The 15,299-nt window shown below is 40.8% G+C and overlaps 1 long non-coding RNA gene across 2 annotated transcripts in view; it reads right to left on the bottom strand.

Annotated features, from left to right (window-relative positions):
• LOC109915681 overlaps nt 1–15,067 on the bottom strand; it is a 32,546-nt gene extending 17,479 nt beyond the window's left edge. The window contains exons 1-3 of one of the 2 annotated variants that reach the window (XR_007263639.1): nt 14,971–15,067; nt 2,908–3,032; nt 872–944 (exon numbers count right to left, since the gene is read on the bottom strand). This is a non-coding gene — a long non-coding RNA (uncharacterized LOC109915681). Of the gene's footprint in view, nt 1–871; nt 945–2,907; nt 3,356–14,970 lie in introns of those variants that run through there. The other variant, XR_007263637.1, reaches the window with a different exon arrangement.
• Between the last annotated feature and the right edge of the window lie 232 nt (nt 15,068–15,299).

The raw sequence follows: 15,299 nt of genomic DNA, 5'->3' as shown, positions 1-15,299 counted from the left end.
GGTGTGACAGTAGGATAAGTAAAGAAAAGGAAGATGAGTCTCTAAGAAGTAGATGGTGCAGCAAAGTCATTACCAGTGCCTGTGTCCAAAGGAAAATCCCCCTGAGATCTCACCAACTCACTGTTATGTCCCAGACTCTACATTTGCTTAAAGCAGTTATATCTCTAATATTTTCCACTTCCCACTGAAAGGTTGTTAACCTGAAATGTAGCGCTGGATGAACACAGCAGGCCAAGCAGCATCATAGGAGCAGAAAGGCTGACGTTTCGGGCCTAGACCCTTCATCAGATGAAGGGTCCAGGCCCAAAACGTCAGACTTTCTGCTCCTATGATGCTGCTTGGCCTGCTGTGTTCATCCAGCTCTGCACCTTGTTCTCTCGGATTCTCCAGCATCTGCAGTTCCTACTAAACCTGAAATGTAATTCCTTTTGTCTACACTGATGTTGCCTGACCTACTGCGTATTTCCAGTATTTTCTGTTTTTGTCTATGTTTTAATAGTTAGCCTCAGAGTGATCACTTGAACAGATGTCATGAAGATTATTCCCATTTTTATATGCATCTTGTAGCTTTTCTGAGTGAATTACAAGGCTAGTGCTAAACCATTACATGTTTAGGACAACTCTATGATGTATTCTCAACAAAAATAGAGTATGGAGTTGAGAATCTACAAACTGGTTTTGTACACACGCCTTACAATACAGTAGTTTTGCTTAATAACTGTATAATCAAGCTCTCAATTTTTTTATTATTATTGAGTTTATGAAAATGTAAACAAGACCTCAATGTGACCTTTAGACATACACTTAAGAGGCAAAACATAGCAAAAATAAAATAATATGATGATAACTTTTAAATTGATTGTGAATTTACCTTCCCTTCCAGCCTTCTCCAACCAGCGATTAATTGAAGTAGTGTACTGTGATTTGAAGTACCCGCACAGTCCCTAGTAATGAAGAACAGACATGGACTGAGGAGTCTAATAGCAAACAACATTCATTATAACCAAATTTTAACTACAAAGTAAGTAGTATTTGCAATTATATTACATCTTATCATGCTGAAACGTCTCAAAACAATTTACATCACTTCTTAAAGTACAATGGCTGTTGTTACATCGAAAATATGAAGCTGTTCTTCACCAGCCACAATTCCACTCCAAAACAATTCATTCCTGCCTGTTTACACTCTTTTGCTAATGGACACCTGTTCATTCTGATCTGACAGACTAACCTCCTATTACAGAGGCAACGCCACTTGAGTCAGAAAGCAAAATGATGAGTGAAAGCAACCTGACACCAGGTGGCTTAATGCTTTAACTTTGCTTGATACATCCTGTTGGATACATTCCTTAATTATGATAATGGTACTGCAGAGTCTTGTACCACTGCCACAAAGGAACTGTCAGCAATTCCCAAATAAGAAATATCTGTAAGCATGTAACCTTTGTAGGTTTATGAGATCTCATGAATGAATGATGATAGATATAATTGAACATAACTATATAGAGAGGATGGCAAGAGCAGGTATTTTAACTGGACCCCTACAGCCCTAGGCTCCAGTTTCATGTGATAATGATGTCAGTATAATATAGTTTCTTTTGCGCATGCTCAGCTGCTATACTTTGAGTAAAAGTATGATACATTTTATATCTCCTCTGTATTCTTCTTATGGTACCCCATTTCACTAGCAACATTTACGAATGAACACTTAACTCAATAAACCAATTCCCTTAGCTAACCTGCCCCAACCATCAAAGTCTCTTCTGGTCATGGTTTCAATAACCATATTACTGGCCCTTTTTGACATTGGGTGAGCTGGACATACTTTATGTTGTACTCCTTGGAAGGGAAAGAATTTTAGCAAATTAGCGTTCCTGCCTCTGATAATGGAGGAAACATAAAGACATGCATACTAATTTCCCATTTTCATGAGTTTGTGACTGGTATACAACACAGAATAATATGCCTAGATCCATGATAAGAATTGTTTATTCCTTGTAGAACAATACAGCACAAGAAAACCTTCGGCCCAAAAAGACTGCATTGACACATGATGCCTTTCTAAACTAACTTGCTTTTGTCTGCATGCTATCTGTATCCCTCCATTCCCTTCCTATTCATAAGAGATGCTTCTTAAATGTTGCTATTGAGCTGAAACAGGATATGGGCAGGGAAGGTGAGCAGTAATAGGGGTGCAGGCAGAGGGTGAGGAGAGCTGAGTGTGCAGCTGGCAAGGCTTAGCAGTACTCAGGGTGTGGGCATGGGTGATGAGCAGAGCTGGATGTGTGGGCTTGGGGTTGGGTAAAGAGGCCAGGGCTAAGGAGAGATGGGTGAGTAGCGCTGGGTGTATAGACAGGTGTGATGACCAGAGCCTGGGGTACAGGGTTGACAGGGTGGGGACCAAGAATTAAAAACTGATGAAAAGTACATTTGAAAACACTGAAAGAAGGCAGCCATAGAAGATGTCTACATCTTGTGAAATGATAGGGGCTATGCTGTTTTTGCACTTGTGCCACGCCACTAAGGCTCTTTACTTGTCTCAAGACTTCAGCACAAAAAAGACAAGATCACAGTTCTAAACTGACTGTAAGAGCTTGATTTAAATGAGAGGAAGAAACTCAAATAAGAGATGAAGCTGAGTCAGGAAATAGTTAAAGAAACAGGATTCAATTGATGTCATGGAGGTCATCTGCACACATATGGGAAATCATACGCGCATATGTGACTCATGCTTTGGTTACACACTCATCCTATGTACATACTTGTATAGTAACGGTAATGATAATTAGTGCACTAGAGGGCGTTCCAAGACAAAAATTCCTTTTGCATTCCTTATTTCATTTCAGTTACGGGTTGTGTGGACTGTTCTTTACTTCAAATATTGAATATTACACAGTTTCTACCAACCTTGTCAGCAATTTTTCCATTCTTGCTTCTTAGCCTGTGCAGGTTTTGGTCCATTAACACACAATGCAGTCGATTAATTGGTTCTCACTCCTGCTGTCTCTATATGTTGACCTAGTGATTTCAGTCTGTTCAGGATTGAAACAGAATAAAGGGATTGTTAGAGAATCAGAGATAGAAAGTCAGAATGAAAGACTGAATCAAGCTAACCCAGGTTTCTTAAGCACATCACCTCAACTGTCCAATAAAGCCTCTTTCTTTCAAAATCAATACAACAAACATAAAGAAAGAAAAGTGAACAATTTTCAGTGAAACACGCACTTAGATTCATCAACCACTATATGTTGAAGCTGATCATTACTCAGCCAACGTCCTAGTGGAAGGGAAGATTTTCCTGGAGGAAATCTGATTACCCATCCCTCTATGTCAATAGCAGGGCTATTGAACTGTATTAACACCATTGGTCACTATATTGTCTTCTCCAACATTCACTTTTTTATTTTGACTCTTGGATCAAGGTGTATACAGCTTTAAATGGGAATAGTAAGGAATGGGAAATTTGGCAAAACACAAACACAAATTGAGTGTTGTGGTGTGAAAAGTTTCAGAGAGATTTTCTTGGCTTGAAGACAAAATTTCCACCATAGATCAGTAAGAGAGTGCCTCCAGACCACTTGAACTCATTATAGCATTGGATCCTTACGTGAAACTCTTTATCTGAATTCCATTTCTCTACATCATTCTATATTTGTTTTCTTTTGTGTCATTATGCATAAATGGGTTTTATTATGACCTATGTCATATCATGTGTTTGTAAACCGGCGCAGAATTTACAAAATCTCAAAGTAATCTCAATGGGAAAAACTACTCAGCCCAGCTTAACAATCAAGAAAACCTTCAAATGTCCCATCACAATGAATGATTCAAGATGCTTAAAAATCTGCTCCATCCCCAATTTACCCTTTATTGGTTTGAATCTGGGCCTCTGAGATCAACATATTTCTGTTAACCCATGGCATTGAGGGATATGGGGCAAAGGCAAATTTCTGAAGTCAGTTTGCAGATTGGTCTTAGTCTCACTGAATGGTAGAACAAGCTTAAAGGACTAAATGGTCCATTTCAGGAGGCAATGCTATAGTGGTATTGTCACTGAACTATTAATCCAGAAGCCCAGGTAATATTCTGGAGATCTGGCTTCAAAACCCACCGTGGCATCTGTAAAATTTGAATCTCACTAAAATCTGGAATTAAAAATCTAATGATAAACATGAAACAACGTCATGTGTCAAAACAACCTACGTCTGTTTCAATAATGTCAGTTAGGGAACCTGGTCTGGTCAGACCCACAACCATGTGGTTGAAATTGAAATAGCCTAGTGAACCTCTCTGTACTGTTAGAAAAAAAAAGAAATTCAATGGGATAGAACACGTCGCATCAGCAAAGGTACCATAAATGCCAACAGAAAATACGGCCCTGTCAACTCTGCAATGTCCTCCTTGCTAACATCTGGGGGCCAATGTCAAAATTGGGACAGCTGTATCACAGACTTGTCAAGCCAGACTCATACTCATATAATCATACTCAAGAATCATGTCTTAAACACCACATCCAAGACAAGACCATCAATCTCCCTGGATATGACCTGTCCCACTAGCAGAGATGGTGACACAGTGGCATATTGTGAGGGAGAAGTTGCCCTAAGAGTCCTCAGCATTGACTCCGGACCTCGTGAAGTCTCAATGCACCAGATCAAATGTGGGCAATAAAATATCTGCTAATTACCACGCACTGTCCTTCCTCAACTTGTGTATGTATCTACCAGAGAAGGTGCAAAACTTGACCTATTCTTGGGAAATCAGGCAGGGCAGGTGACTGAGGTGTCACTGGGGCAGCACTTTGGGACCAGTGACCATAACTCTGTTAGTTTTAAAAAGTGATAGAAAAGGATAGACCGGCTCTAAAAGTTAAAGTTCTAAATTGGAGGAAGGCCAATTTTGATGGTATTAGGCAAGAGCTTTCAAAAGTTGATTGGGGTGTATGTTTGCTAGTAAAGGGATGGCTGGAAAATGGGGAGCCTTCAAAAATGAGATAACGAGAATCCAGAGACAGTATGTTCCTGTTAGGGTGAAGGGCAAGGCTGGTAGGTGTAGGGAATGCTGGATGACTAAGGAAATTAAGGTTTTGGTCAAGAAAAAGAAGGAATGTCAGGTATACACAACGGAGGTCGAGTGAATCCCAAGAAGAGTATAAAGGCAGTAGGGGTATACTTAAGAGGTAAATCAGGAGGGCAAAAAGGGGTCATGAGATAGCTTTGGCAAATAGGATTAAGTAGAATCCAAAGGGATTCTACAAATACATTAAGGACAAAGGTAACTAGGGAGAGGAATAGGGCCCTTTAAAAATCAGCTAGGCTACCCATGTGTGGAACCACAGAGGACTAGGGGAGATACTAAACGAGTATTTTGCATCAGTGTTTACTGTGGAGAAGGATATGCGAGATATAGAACGTGGGGGAATAAACAGCGACATCTTGAAAAATGTCCATATTATAGAGGAGGAGGTACTGGACAGCTTAAAACGCATAAAGGCAGATAAATCCATGAGACCTGATCAGGTGTATCCTAGAACTCTATGGGAAGCTATGGAACTGATTGCTGGGCCCCTCGCTGAGATATTTGTATCATCGATAACCACAGGTGAGTTGCTGGAAGCCTGGCGATTGGCTGACATAGTGTCACTATTTAAGAAAAGTGGTAAGGAAAAGCCAGGGAACTATAGACATCAGGGAGCCTGACATTGGTGGTGGGCAAGTTGATGGAGGGAACCCTGAGGGACAGGACTTGCATGTATTTAGAAAGGCAAGGACAGATTAGGGATAGTCAATATGGTTTTGTGAGTGGGAAATCATGTCTCACTAACTTAATTGAGTTTTTTGTAGAGGTAATGAGGAGGATTGATGAGTGCAGAGCAGTGCATCTGATCTATATGGACTTCAGTAAGGCGTTTGACAAGGTTCCTCATGGTAGACTAGTCGGCGAGGTTAGATCACATGGAATAGAGGGAGAACTAGCTATTTGGATACAGAACTGACTTGAAGGTAGAAGATAGAGGGTGGTGGTGGAGGATTGCTTTTCAGGCTGGAGGCCTGTGACCAGCGATGTGCCACAAGGGATCGGTGCTGGGTCCACTGCTTTTCATCATTTATATAAATGATTTGGATGTGAACATAGGAGGTATGGATTTGTATGTTTGCAGATGACACCAAAATTACAGATGTAGTGGACAGCAAAGGTTATCTCAGAATATGATGGGATCTTGATCAGACGGGCTAATGGACCAAAGAGAGGCAGCTGGAGTTTAATGTAGATAAATGTGAGGTGCTGCATTTTGGAAAGGCAAATCAGGGCAGGACTTATACACTTAATGGTAAGGTCCTGGGGAGTGTTGCTGAACAAAGAGACCTTGGAGTGCAGGTTCATAGTTTCTTATAAGTGGAGTTGCAAGTAGATAGGATAGTGAAGAAGGCGTTTGGTTTGCTTGCCTTTATTGGTCAGTGCATTGAGTAAAGAAGTTGGGAGGTTGTGTTGTGGCATTCCACGACATAGGTTAGGCCACTTTTGGAATACTGTGTGCAATTGTGGTCTCCCTAAAATAGGAAGGATGTTGTGAAACTTGAAAGGGTTCAGAAAATATTTACAAGGATGTTGCCAGGATTGGGGGGCTTGGGAGAGGCTGAATAGGCTGCGGCTATTTTCCCTGAAGCATTGGAGGCTGAGGGATGACCTTACAGAGATTTATAAAATCATGAGGGGCATGGATAGGGTAAATAGACAAGGTCTTTTCCCTGGGGTGTGGGAGTCAAAAACTAGAGGCATAGGTCTAAGGTGAGAGGGAAAAGATTTAAAAGGGACCTATGGGGCAATGTTTTCACACAGAGGGTGGTGCGTGTATGGAATGAGCTGCCAGAGGAAGTGGTGGAGCTGGTACAATTACAACATTTAAAAGGCATATGGATGGCTATATGATAAGGAAGTGTTTGGACGGATATGGGCCAAATGCTGTCAAATGGGACTAGATTTATTTAGGATACCTGGTCGGCATGGATGAGTTGTACCGAAGGGTCACTTTCCACTCTGGGCATCTCTATGACTCTATAACTGATGATTCAATGCTCTCCCGTATTGAGCAACACTTGGAAGAAGCATTAAGAGTGGCAAGGGCACAGAAGGTACTCTGGGTGGGGGATTTCAACGTCCACCCTAGCAGCAGCACTACCAGTCGAGCTGGTCCAAAGGACATGGTCTATGGTAGGTGGTGAGAGAACCAACAAGAAGGAAAGCATACCTGATCTCATCCTTACCAATCTGCTGGCTGAAGGCACATCGGTCCACCATAATATTGGTAAAAATTACCACCGCACAGTCCTTGAGCAGACGAAGTACTGGCTTCACAGTCAGATTACCCTCCATCATGTTGTATGGCACTATCACCATGCTCAATGTTATAGCAGTTCAAGATTGGGCTTCTATGAGACGCTGTGGAGAACCAACAGTCGCAGAATTGTCCTCCATATAATCTTTATCCTCATGGCATGGCGTATCCCCCATTCTACCACGACCATCAAGCCAAAGGATCAACCCTGATTCAATGGAGAGTGCTTGAGGGCATGCCAGGAGCAGCACCAAGCATACCTAAAATTGAGATGTCAACCTGTGAAGCTACAAAACAGGATTTACTTGCCCAGACAGCATAAGCTGCAAGTGATGGACCTAAGCAATTCAATAGCCAACACAGCAGATCTAAGTTCTGCAGTCCTGCCACTTGCAGTCATGAATAAAGGTAGACAATTAAACTCACTGAAAGAGAAGACTTCACAAACATCCCCATCCTTATTAATAGAAAAGCATAGAACATCAGTGCACCATATAAAGATAAGATTTGTAACAATCTTCAGCCAGAAGTGTCAAGTGGCTGATCTACCTCGGCCTCCTCCAGGGGTCCCCAGCATCACAGGTACCAGTCTTCACAAATTCAGTTCGCTCCATGTGATATCAAGAAATGGTTAAAAGCACTGGATACCGCAAAGATTATAGGCCCTGACAACATTCAGCATAGTACTGAAAACTGTTGGTCCAGAACTTGCTCCAACCCTAGCCAAGTCGTTCCACTATAAGACTGGCCGAAGAATGGGGAAAATTGAGCAGGAAACCCCTAAACACAAAAGCAAGACAAATCCAACCCAGCCAATCCCTATCAGTCAAAATACTGGAACTCCCTCTCTAACAGCGCTGTGGGTCTACCTACAGCACATGGACTGGTCTAATTTTCAGGTCAGAGGTGTATTGGGAGCGGTTGCTGCTGTTAGGCCCAGGGAATGTGGAATGGGGTTGGTGAGCATTTCGGGTCCAGTCTGACAGGTGTGGGGTGTGGGGGTTCCAGTTTAATATTTAACCAAGAGTTAGATTAATTAGAATTTTTGATTTCCGGGACAATTCTCTTGGGGTCAGCTGCATCAGGATTTCTGCATAGTCCTGACATGCAGCCCCCAACTACACTGTTTAGACCACTATCTGGCCATCAGATTATCCGAGATAATGTTCTGACACATCATAAAGAGGATCTTCAAGGCTCCTCTGCATGTCAAATCAAATGTGTTTAGCCATAATATTTACTTGGAAATGAGTAGGTGCTCAAGGTTTGGCTGGAGGTGTTTTGTTTCACAACTAAGTTTCTAACAAGAGTGCTGACTTTAAAGGAAGGACCTACTAATATTTTTTGAGTCCATTTCCTGACACAGCCAATGAATATAAAAGATTGACTGACTATTGGCTGAATAAATCTTCAGCAGTCAGTCACAGTGAAGATAAAGTGGAAAAGAGAGGCTGGAATGCCCATTCACCCAGTATGCACTTTGTCAAGATCCAATAAACCTAACAGTAACAATGGCATGTATGAAAAAGCTTGTACCATCATAACAAACTACCATTACTGCAACTTATAAAAATGTCAAGCAACCAGAACTTTAAAGTACCAATGGCAGAAACTGCAGCTCTATATCTTGTCTAAATAAAAATTAAGCCATTGACAAAATAGATTTAAGAGAAAAAGCTAACAAGCAAAGCTTTCCCTTGATTCCACTGACTTAATAGAAGTTGGGCTCTCAGTTGAGTTCATTTTTCAATCTTGGTGTGGATTAAAGGATAAAAGGGTTAGCATCAAGAGCCATTGGGAGCTGGTGAAGGTATATGAATTGGACCGAAGGTTTGAGGGACCACTGAGTGTGGGTAAAGGGGTATGCAATGACACAGAGACACTAACACAGTTAATATTATTGTCTAAAGAGCAAGAGATTGCAGAACTCTGAGATGCAGAGGGATCTGGGTGTCCTTGTGTATGAAACACAAAAGGTTTGTATAAGAGGAATAGCCAAATAATTAGAAATGCTAACAGAATGGTACCACGTATTGTGAGGGGAGTTGAATACGAAGAGAGGTTGTGCTTCAGTTACACAGGGCACTGGTAAGACTGCATCAAGAGTACTGTAAACAGTATTGGGTTATTTTATTGAAGGAAGGATGTAAAATTATAGGAGGCAGTTCAGAGAAAGTTAACCAGACTAATGTCTGGAATGGGAAAGTTGCCTTGTGAAGAAGGTTGGACAGGCTAGGCTTATATGTTCTGCATTTAGAAGAATAAGAGGTGACTTGATGGAAATATATAATATTCTGGGGGTCTGAACAGAATACATGAAGACAAAGAAACTAGAACTAGGGGAATCCTGGAATTGAGTCCTGCCTGCCATTTGAAAGGTAAAATCAAAGACCGACTTCACAAAAGTTCAGAGGACTTGATGACAATATTTCAAAGGTCAGCACCAGACATGCAGGGATGGGGAAATGTCAGAATATTGGGAGTGAGGCTGGAGCGATCACAGGGTTGGATGGGGCAGGAAGTGACATTGGAAGAATGGTGGAGGGATTATTGGAAATGTTTCTAGGTGATCAGATGCCTCAGCCGTGGAGTGCAGAAGATGGAGAAATCATAAAGACCGGAGGCAACTGGGCGATCCTGGCTTCAGTCAGTGTCCAATTACACAATTCAAAGATGGAGAGAAGCAGGGAAGCTGGATCTCATTTTTACATGTATTTACATCAAAGGAAAACATACTTATCTGCTGGCTCCAATAATCCCTGCCTCACATTCAACCGAACATTAAATCTGAGGCACATAACTGTACTTTAATATTCTCCAAGGAGCAGGCTTGGCTAACTATCTCCTAAACTGTCTTTGTTATAACAAGAAATTCGTTAACCAAAGGCCAATTTTTAGCTCAGATTTGAGATTTGTAACATTTTATGTGATCTTTATCTTTATATCTCCTTTATGTCTCCATGTCAAATTTGGTCAAGGGTCTCCAGGAATGAAGCTCCAAAGGTCTAAGCAGACATTTTCATGGGAATTGATTATTTTTATTGACTCTTGGAGTGTGGCTCTCACAGGCTGACCATCATCTATTGCCCATCCATAGTTGCCCTTGAGAAGGTAATGGTGAGCTAACATCTTGAACTGCTGGAATCTACGTGCTGTAGGTAGAGCCCTAATGCCACAAGGAAGGGAGTTCCAGGGTCTTGACACGGTGATAATGAAGGAGGTTTTAGAAAACAGGGAAGTTTTTTTCTGGACTATCATTTGGCTACTGACTGCAGCAATATTCTATTTAGTGAAATGTGTTTGATCATTAACTGATGTTTGTGTACAGTGTATCCTGTCGTAACTAATTCTGTCCCCTAGACATTCAGAACTATCAGAATGCTGCAGTTTATTTTGTTAAAACCACAAACCTGATTCCTATAATAATAGATCAAATGGTTGATGTAATATTCTAAATGGAGAAGGATGAATTATTGCAGATTGGCCATTGCAACTATTGCTTCTACTTGAAAAGTTTCACCTGCAATATAGATAATCTCCAGTCATTCCAGGAACATCTGGATCCTGTAACTTGCATCTTCTCAACAGGTCCATGTTTGACTTCAAAATCCAATCACTATTTCTATTTTCTAGACTTCTTTAAATCCCTGTACATCATATGTGCCTGGTCAGAGGGAACAGGCTGTTGACCTGTTCCCAGTACTCATGCATTAATGCTCTGTAATTTGCTGGAGGGAATGAACTGGTGTAGCCAAAACTGGCCATTCTATTTAGCTCAGCATAATGCAACCCTGTTACTGTTACCTGGCATTTCAACAGTGTGATTCTTTCAAGGAGAACATAAGAACATAAGAACTCAGAGCAGGAGTAGGCAATCCAGCTTCTCAAAATGTTTTGCCATTTAATATAATCCTGGCTGATCGCACCTCTACCTCAATTCCAATTTCCTACCTAGTCTCCATAACTTTTCAACCCATTATTAATTAAAAATCTGTCTGTCTCCTTCTTAAATTTACTCAATCTCCTATAACCCACCGCACTCTGAGGTAGTGAATTCCACAGACTCACGATTTCACAGATCCGGCCTCCCGGCGTGGTGTGACTACATCACAGCCTGGTGCAGCAGCCTCCCAGTGTGGTGTGGCAACCTCCTGCCCGGCGTAGTTGCCTCCCTCCCTATTGTAGCAGCCTCATTGGCCCGGCATGGCAGTCTGGAGCGATTTCCCAGTCTCATGAACCTCAAGGTGAAGCCCGGCATGGTCTGGAACCAGGACCCAATGCGGACTGGAAGCTAGATGCCAGTGTGGTCTGTTGTACTGAACTTTTATTTCTGTAATGTCTAAGATCTTGTAATTAAAGAAGCTGTGCCTAGGTACTTTTGTAGCCAAGTCGGTGTTGTAATTTTTTTTTCTGTATTCATTTGCAGGCTGAGTGCATCGCTGGTTAGGCAGCATCTATTGCCCATCAGGCAGTTCAGAGTCAACCACATTGCTGTAGGTCTGGAGTCACATGTAGGCCAGATCAGATAAGGATGGCAGATTCCTTCCCTAAAGGACATTAGTGAACCAGATGGGTTTTTCCAACAATTGACAATGGATTCATGGTCATCATTAGATTCTTAATTCCAGATATTTTATTGAATTCAAATTTCACCATCTCATGGTGGGATTCGAACCCAGGTCCCCAGAATGTTTTCTGAAGAAGGGTCTAGGCCCAAAATGTCAGCCTTCCTGCTCCTCTGATGCTGCTTGGCCTGCTGTGTTCATCCAGCTCTACACCTTGTCATCCCCAGAATGTTAACTGAGTCTCTGAATTAACAGTCCAGTGATAATACCACTAGGCCATCGCCTCCCCTTAAGCAATTGGCAATATATAAACTTTTCACTATACTCATTGAGTACATGTGACAATAAAGGCTAAATCTATTCTATTCTACACTTTGAGAGAAGTAATTTCTCCTCATCTCTATTTTAAATCTCCACACTTTATCCTAAAACTATGACCTCTCATTCTAGATTTCCCCATCCTCTCTACGTCTACTTTATAATTCCATTGAACATCTTAAATGCCTCAATTAGATCTCCTCTCATTCTCCTAAACTCCAGAAAATGTAAGTCCAAGCTGCTCAATCTCTCTTCATGAGACAAACTGCTCACCCCTGGAATCAATCTAGTCTAGTGAATCATTCCCGTGTACAATTACTTACAAAGTTAAAGGAAGATTATCTTTCTTATTTGGCACTTCAGTTTTGGGAGGTGCAAGATTCAGAAGTATGCTATTTTATGCCATGAATGTGCTTAAATATTGCAATACCTGATTTATTTTGTTGTGTTTGCACATACAATAATCACCATTTGCATGGATAGGTGCAGCTCCAGGAACACTCAAGTAGTTCAACAGCATCCAAGACAGTCCACGTGATCAGCATTCCATTTACCACCTTAAACATTTGCACTGTCCACCACTGATGCATGGTGGCAGCAATATTAGAATTAGAATTAGATTTTTTGTCATGTATAGTCGAGTACAAAAGTAGATGAGTACAATGAAAAGTGTACAAGTTGCCATTCCTGGCACCATCTTAGGTACAAAATCTTAGGTACAAAATCTTAGGTACAAAATCTTAGGTACAAAGTATAAAAATAAAGAAACAAATCTACTGTAAACTGTAAAGTTAAGCATTACAGTCCTTCTTAGTATAAAGTTTAAAATAAAGAACTAGAGATAAAAGTTAAACATCACATTCCTTCTTAGTATTAAGTAGAAAATACCATCTAAAAGATGCACTGCAGCAACTCACAAGAGTTCCTTCAACGGTACATTTCAAACCCATGGTTATACCACCATGGCCAGGTTCCCTTCCAAGCCACAGATCAATCTGGCCTAGAAATATATCATTGTTCCTTCGCTGTAGCTAAGCCAAAATCCTGGAACTCCCTTTTTAACAGAATTTGGATGTCCTTGTACCCTAAGAACAGCAATGGTTCAAGAGAGTGGCTTATAGGGGTGATTAGGGCTGGGCAATTAATGCTAGCCTAGCCGTGATGCTCACATCCCATGAACAAATACATTAAAAGTATATACAAGTGAAAAGGATTTGACAAATCAAGTATTGGACCAACTCCTGACCTCATTATAGCCTTGGTTCAAACTTGGACAAAAATGCTGAATTCTGAGGTGAGGTGAGAGTGACAGCCCTTGACATCAAGGCCACATTCAACTGTGTGTGGCATCAAGGAATTGGAGGCAAACTCTATACTAGTTAGAGTCATACCTGGCACATAGGAATATTGTTGTGGTCATTGCAGGCCAGTCATCTCTACTTCAGAACATGTCTGCAGGAGTTCCTCAGGTTGTGTCCTGGGCCCAACCATCTTCAGCTGCTCCATCAATAACCTTCCCTCCATCATAAAGTCAGAAGTGGGGATATTCGCTGATGATCTCACAATGTTCAGCACCATTCGTGACTCCTCAGATACCGAATTGGTCCACGTTCAAATCCAACATGGTCTGATCAATATCGAGGCTTGGGCTGACAAGTGGCAAGTAACAATTAATACCGCACAAATGCCAGGCATTGATCGTCTCCAGTTTGTGACTTTGAAACTCTCTGTTTCAGAAGGATGTGGAGATGGGGTAATTGAATTTTTGTTAAGCGGAAATAGATAGTTTCTTGTTAGGTGAGGAAGTCAAAAGTTATTGGAGATGGACGGAAACGTGAGGTTCAGAACACAAACAGGTCAGCCATGATCATATTGAATGGCAGAACAGGCCTGATGGGCTTAATAGCATATTTCTGTTCCTAACTCGTACGTTCTTACTTTTAATCCTTATGTGTATGTCATTACCTGGAGAGTAATCAATGGTCATCTTCCGTTCAAATCCTTCCCTTCACAATCATGATTACCTTCCATTTTGAAAGTTGTTTTCTTCAACAAAGTCCTCCATTCACTTTGACAGTTATAATCTCTTGACCAACAGCTGTATTTACGATCACTTGTCAGTATATACACTGACAGAAATTGAGCACATACAAAAATAACTCGGCCTTCCTTTTTAATCTTTGGATTTTGTTCATGCAATTGGATCAAACATTAGATGAATAACATTTTAGATCAAAGGCATTTGACAAAAGACACATTCAAAGAATAACCTAAGTCTTGTAAATAGTGAAAGATAAGGCAATATCATAACAGGTGGTGTGAATTATGCTGATCTGTGCTGAATTCCATCGTGACATTTGCTTTGAAACTCATCTCTTTGAAAAATAACAAGCAAAAGAATTTCATATACATGCAAAGCATGCAAACACTTAACAGATCGGATAAGCTTTATCAAACTGAAATTTTAAATTGTAAAACCTCTATTAAACAGTATGCAAATAGTGAACTTACTTAGCATCTACTTGCTAAAATTTGAAGAGTCAAGTGTCAAAGAAAAAATTATGAAATTTTGCTTCCGGAGCAAACTTTGTCACAATCCACTGCTACTTTTCACATTACAGTAATAATATCATTTATTACAACCCAATAAAACCAATTGTTATTTGTGATCATTGTATGCCTACATTAAGAATTTGTGTAATTTTTCTGTTACATATAAATTTCTCTCAAACTGCTGTGCCAGGTACTTACTTGACCAATATTGCTTTGTCTTGTAGCACCTTTCCTTGTTATCTTCCCTGAGGAACTGTTGATGTAGTCTATCATCCTTTTCGCAGCCTGGCGATCTACAGAACCAAGATAATTCATACTGTCACAATTTTTGTTAATCTGGAAATGCCATGAAGGATTTTTTTCAAAACAGCAGAAAGCAGTTATTAGTTGGCTACAAAAACAAAGTTGCTGGAAAAGCTCAGCAGGTCTGGCAGCATCTGTGGAGGAGAAAACAGAGTTAACATTTCGGGTCCGGTGACCATTCCTCAGAACTTCTTTTTTTGTTGAGAGGGGCAGTGAAATTGATG

Source organism: Rhincodon typus, chromosome 1 (assembly GCF_021869965.1).
Source record: "Rhincodon typus isolate 14 chromosome 1, sRhiTyp1.1, whole genome shotgun sequence".
Lineage (NCBI taxonomy): Eukaryota > Metazoa > Chordata > Chondrichthyes > Orectolobiformes > Rhincodontidae > Rhincodon > Rhincodon typus.
The sequence above is the reverse complement of the archived record's forward strand: the minus strand, read 5'-3'. Positions and strand labels throughout refer to the sequence as shown.